Raw genomic sequence first — 6,000 nt, forward strand, 5'->3', positions numbered from 1 at the left:
CAACTGATAACGGGGCATGTTTCAGCACTTCATTCAGAAGGCTGAGCTGTTGACTTTTCAATACACTTCCTCTTCTAAGGAAGGCTCCTATTGCTTGCTGGATTTTCTTGTTTGTAACACCATGGTGTCCATTCATCTACAAGGACTTGCTACCAAAAAACGTAATGAATTTGTTCCCACAAACAGCTGCTTTCCTTCCCCCCCAAGGCTGCAGCAGTGTCTGCATCTCCCGGGCAGGAGGAACCCCTCTCCCCTGGCCAGCAGGCCTCGCTGGAAGGCACAAGCCCCCAGAGGGGTCCACCACCTTCTCACCTTCAGGTTTCAGACTACATTTTGTAGCAGTTGAGAGCAACACAGAGAACCCTGAGCCACTGGGCAGGAAGGCAAACAGCACGTTTTTGAGCTGTCATCTGGAAAACAACAGCCTCAGGACAACACTTGCACAAGACTCAGTGGGGACTCGATGCCTCACGAAGTGCAAACTTTTTGCAGACTTACTTTTATCCCAAGTTACAAATCTATTCTCAACAGCAGTCTTCTGTTTACTAGATTGCTTACATTTCTATCTGTGAAATCCCACCTCCAAAACACGTTTACAGATGATTGGCTCCCAAGCTGTGTTTTTACAGAAATACTTTAAGATATATTTGAACACATACCCCAGTCGTGCTGCAATGCACAGAAAGCACTTTTCCCCTAAGAACCTCATATCCAAAAATTACTTGGCTTATTTAACTCCAGATTTCCAAAAGGCTAAAACTCAACCGAGCCATGGCTTACAAGACACCAGAAGGCTTCACACGCCTATCAGCAGCGGAACTGGACTCAGACGAGTAACGTTTCCCACCTAGAGAAGCGTGGCACTACAAACACCAGGCTGCCAAGCCGGAAAGCGACTGGGCAGCCCGTCAGGAGCTCTTCTGCCTCTGTCACAGACACACAGTCCTGTTCTCAGCAGGACCAGAGCTGGCTAACAAGTTTCCTGAGCTAGGCACCTCCTGGAGCCCAGGTAAGGCTGGCTACCACAGCAGGATGTCTCAGCTGGTCCTGTTCTGCCCTCTGTCCCCCTGTGCCCCGTCCCCAGGTATTTCCGCAGCAGCACAGGGGAGCTGCACAGAAGCTTCAAGTACAAAAAGACTTGCAGGCTGCTTTGCAAGGCAATTTCCCTTGGCTGCTCTGACTTTCTAGGGGCAGTGGCGAGAACCTGACATTGATTTAGGTAAGATAGAAGGATGCCTAACCTGCTCGTTTGAGATACCATCCTATTCTCTAACCCTAGAAGTAAGAGGGCATCAGGACAGCCCTTCTCAGCTGCACCAGAATGAATGTTCTTTTCTCTCTTTTTATAATCCCATCTTGCTTTTTGGTAAGCAAAGCCAGGCAGGATCAGGGATGAACATGCCTGACAATTCCACAACATGAAACAAATGCACAACAGGGACTCATTACATTAGAGGGAGTTTTATTCCAGGCAAGGAAGCATTAAGAGCATGATCCCCAGCCCCAGCTCCTCATGCGTCACCCTTAAAAGCAAAACTTACAAACCCAGGTGCTGAAAATGAGAGGATAACATCTAGCACCCAGTGATGCAGACTGGAGGGGATAAAGAGGAGGAGGAGGTAATTACCTGCTCACGGGAGATAATTCAAGTCATTAGTTCGGAATTGGTGTACAAATGCTATGTAGGTAAATAGTTTCTGGCAGAAAGGAATCCTGTTTTTCTTCAGGGAAAACAAACACACCCCCAGACTCTGATTACATAAACAAGACCAAAATACTCAAGTACCTGGCTGTGTGGAGTCTTCAGCACTATTTTTAAAATGGGAACACTGACTTTGTTAAAAGGAAAAGTGCCACTGTACTAACAGCACCTGTAGGAATTTTGTGAATATGTGCAGCCAAGATTATTTTGCCTGTGTTGTACAGATGGTCAAATTAGATTAATACAAGTTGACAACTGGAAGTCCAGAATAAACTATTAAACATTTCTAGAATATAAGAACAGAAGTCTGTGGCTCATGAAACAGCTAAAACACACTTCAATCACAGACATAATTACATCTTTCACTAAAAAAAAAAATCCCCAAAAGAATCGTGAAAGATGAAGCTAATTTAGTTAATTAAAATATATAAAATTCAACCATCAAACTCTTAGACTGTTATTATAGGCACAGAAACATCTATCAATGCACAGAAAAAACCATCCAACTGGAAAGATCTCTCCCTTTAATGACCTCCCTTTTTTGGACCCATGAATGCACAATGCAGGATGTGGGCAGCATTTTTTTCCTTTTTAATAAAACTTTTTTTTTTTTAATTGGTAGATGACAGATTTTTGAAAACAAAAGCTGCCACAAGTGTCTCTATGACCGTCTGCTTTAGCTGCTGACCAGAAGGCCTGAGGCCACCTTCCACCACCCACTGCACACCTCCATGGCCGGGAGGCTCAAACCCTGGTTCTCAGCACTGCTCCTCTTGCTCAGGAAGCAGATTTGTACTGTTCACAACAGTCTTGGACATTATCAGGTAAAGCTATTTACTCGGATTGTAAGAGAACTGGAAAAAAAATCTCCATAAGCATCTTTCTCTACAAGGAGGAAAACTACAGTTATCAGCACTGCAAGACATCTTCTAGGTATCTCAAAGCTGCCCATTAGGAAAATCATTTCTCTGTTCACAGCATCCCTGAAACAATACAACGGAGCAATACTTCATCAGAACTATCAAAGATGCAGCTATAAATAAATGACAAACCCTGGTGGCAGAGCTTCCCGAGCAGTTTGTGAGCTTAGGGCTGCACAACAGATGTAACTTGCGTTTTACCACATGCAACCAAGCTCCCTGCCCCAGCACTGCCGGGACTACTGCCTCCTCCCTACGCCTGCTGCCCTGCCCTCTCCTCTCTTCAGCACTCACCATACGAATCCTGACAAAATCTGGAGACAAAGGCAGCAGACGCCTTGTACATCTGGGAACATAACCACTCCAACCCTCCTGCAAAGCCTTCGCCACCTCCAGCTTCTCCCTGTTCCCTTCTGCCTCTCACGCGCCGATATAACACAGATTACAGACATCTTCTTTGCCAAATATACATTACACACATCTAGCTCTTAAGGACTCCCCATGCATGCTCCGCTTTCCAACTTCTCTGTAGGTTCTCAGAGCACAAGCCCATAAGTTTTGATTTTTAGTAACAGCTTGGTGAAACAACCGCAGACCATGCTGCACTGTTTCCCAGAATATATTCTTACATCTTGGGTTCGTAGAAATCACGCCGTATGTTTGATCCAACAAGCCTTATGCCATCGTGCCCTCAGCCGCATGATGCTGTACTAACTGCTCGGAAGTCTGCTCGAGAAGCAGCGAAGCCAAGCCAGACCTCCCTCTGGACACCGAGGTTTCTCGCAGGCCTCTCAACAGCCGACATGAACAAACGCATCAAGTTCTATTCCCTCTTCTGGGGAGCAGGAAGGCAGAAAACTTTTTCCTCCAAGGATGCAGAAGAGCTGTTGTTAGTGCTATTCTGTGCTACAGGATATTAATCTCCATCAAGTCACTTCTCTTTATTCTCTCTTTTCCCCTTCCGGATCTTACCCTGGCTTCATCTCTTAGATACAAGCATTCAAGGGAAGCATATTTACACGGTGCCCAGAAGAAACAAAATACTCGGTTTCTAGTTTTCAAGTGAAACGGGAAAATGCTTGCAGGTTGCTACTGCTGCTTTCAACCATAAACAGTGAAAATCTGCAATCTTTTGATAAAAAGCTGGTAAGATAGCAAGGTTTAGGAAACTGATAAAACTGAAAAGCCAGTTTATCCCACATGAGATACTGTAATTAACCAGCATGTCTTTGTAATTAACAACACTCCCAGACACCGAAACATGACTTCCCCACACACGTGTTGACAAATTGCCACCTCTTCCTGTGGGATTAGACACCCAGTCCGTACCGGGACTTCCCGTGAGCTACAGCTTTGCCTAAGGCACAAGAGGACACGCGTGAGGGTGATTCCTTCCCAAGGACCAACAGAGATTGCTGCAGTTTTGAACAAGTTTTCCCTAACTGATTTAGAAGCTAATGCAGAATGAGACTTGAGCTTTCTTCAGAAATCTCTATTTCTGTTTCATCTGCAGCCCTGGACTTAATAACAGTCGCTCGGGAGGTAGGACTGAGATATGGCCTGTCCAGGTGACTTCTTTCAACAGCCTCACAGTTGTTAGATCCCCAACTGTTCCCCAAAGCCGAGTACTAAAACCCTCAAGAGCCCTCCAGGCCTCACTGCAGTGCAAACCACGATGTAGATCAGGACCTCAGGATGAAGAGCAGTTCTTTCAACTCTAACTGCAAAATTAAACAAAACTTTGCCATTTGAGAGCTTCTTAAGATCGCCTTAAGTGCTTGCTATATTCCTCCACGTACGATAAATAACCCTGCACGGCCAGACTGGGCGAAGCCCTAAATAAAGGGGCTCAGAAACTTCCACGGGGACAGCTCTGCAGGCAGAAGCTAACCAGGACCACAGGGTAGCCAGGTGGGAAGGGGCCTCTGGTGGTCTCTGGTTCAACCCCCGTCCCAAAGCAGGGTCACCCACGAGATCCGAGCTGCTTTCTGAGGGCTCTACCCAGCCGCATCTTGAACACCTCCAAGGAAGAAGGCCGCACAACCTCTCTGGGCAGCAAGTCAGCCGCTCGACCGGCCCCACTGACAAGTGCCCTACACACAAACCTCTCCTGTTTCAGCTCAGGCTGCAGCCTCCTGGCCTCCCATCCCTTAACACTGAGCGGGGCCTGGTTCTGCTCTCCCCAAAATCTCCCCACGGGTACCAGCAGCCCCCCGCAGGCCCTCCTCATAGCCCGGCTCAGCAGGGCCGGGTCCCGCCGCCTCTCCTCACTTCTCAGAGGGCCCCGGCACCCCTCCACCACCCCAATTTATCAACACACGCCTCGTCCCGGGGGCAGCCCAAGGGGCATCAGTGCTCTGGAGATGGCCAACAAATTGCTGAGCAGAGGGGGGCACCCGCTGCCCTTGTCTCGTCCATGTTAACACAGGGCAGCAAGGGGCTGCTCCCCGGCAGGCAGCCCGCTCCTCGACACCTAAAGGGGTGAATTTGCTCAGTAACCTGCAGCACACGAAATGGATGGAAATCGAAGCCAAGTCTTCTTAGTGTTAATACACCTTACTTAGTGGTACTAAGTCGCATCTTAGGGCCATATTCAGATGGCCTAAATTCCACATAAATCCTTCTGCCTCCCATTTCTTATTAGCTGGCTTTCAGGCAGCTCCCCATTCAGCATCTTACGTAAATTCTCCAAATTGCTCTCCAAAAACACCTCCATTTCTCCACTGACTAGGAAAGGGGGGCTTGAGTTACTCTTCCAAACAATTCAGGATTTAATTCTTCATGGTCCCTCCTGGAAATTTATTCCTAATCTGGATCTCCCTGAACAAGGATGCTGTATTTCTCCACAGTCCTCACGTTTTGTCCGAAGCCACGTGTGTTGCTTTGTTTCAGATGTCTTGACGACTCTTTGATAAAAATTTGGTCTTTAATATGATCATGGCTCAAATTATTCACTGGTCTGCTGAAAGGAGGAATAAAAGCCCTAGACCAGCACTAGATGTGTGCTGAGGGACCAGTGGCTTAGACACTCACCAGAGAGCACGCACAGAGCTTCCCACCAGGAAGGTGCTCCTCCTAGTTCTTCAAAGACTATCGGCTTTCCAGTGAGTACCGTTATGGTATTTTATTTTATTTTATAGGATTCAGGCTGAGCCAGATCCCTTGATTTGAGCAGTTACGTCTCACGGCACCACGGTTTTATAACAGTGGCATAAGTTGCGAAGTTACACCAGCGTGCTCATGCTCTACCCAAGCGGTTTTATGTAATTAGGATCCTCCACACGCAGAGACGGAGGAAGGAGACGGGAAGTGCCCACCGCCGCCGCTAAGAGGAACCAGGGCTGACGCCACCGTCCTGGCGGCTCGTCTCATCAGCAC

The 6,000-nt window shown here is 47.5% G+C and overlaps 1 protein-coding gene across 3 annotated transcripts in view; it reads right to left on the minus strand.

The window, feature by feature from the left end:
• Positions 1 to 4,550, minus strand: part of ACSL3 (acyl-CoA synthetase long chain family member 3) — a 42,835-nt gene extending 38,285 nt beyond the window's left edge. For 2 of the 3 annotated variants that reach the window (XR_004753353.1, XR_004753352.1), the window contains exon 1: positions 4,294 to 4,550. The gene's annotated coding sequence lies outside the window, so the exon portion shown is untranslated. The remainder of the gene's footprint in view (positions 1 to 4,293) is intronic. The other variant, XM_035335099.1, reaches the window with a different exon arrangement.
• Between the last annotated feature and the right edge of the window lie 1,450 nt (positions 4,551 to 6,000).

Source organism: Oxyura jamaicensis, chromosome 9 (assembly GCF_011077185.1).
Source record: "Oxyura jamaicensis isolate SHBP4307 breed ruddy duck chromosome 9, BPBGC_Ojam_1.0, whole genome shotgun sequence".
NCBI lineage: Eukaryota > Metazoa > Chordata > Aves > Anseriformes > Anatidae > Oxyura > Oxyura jamaicensis.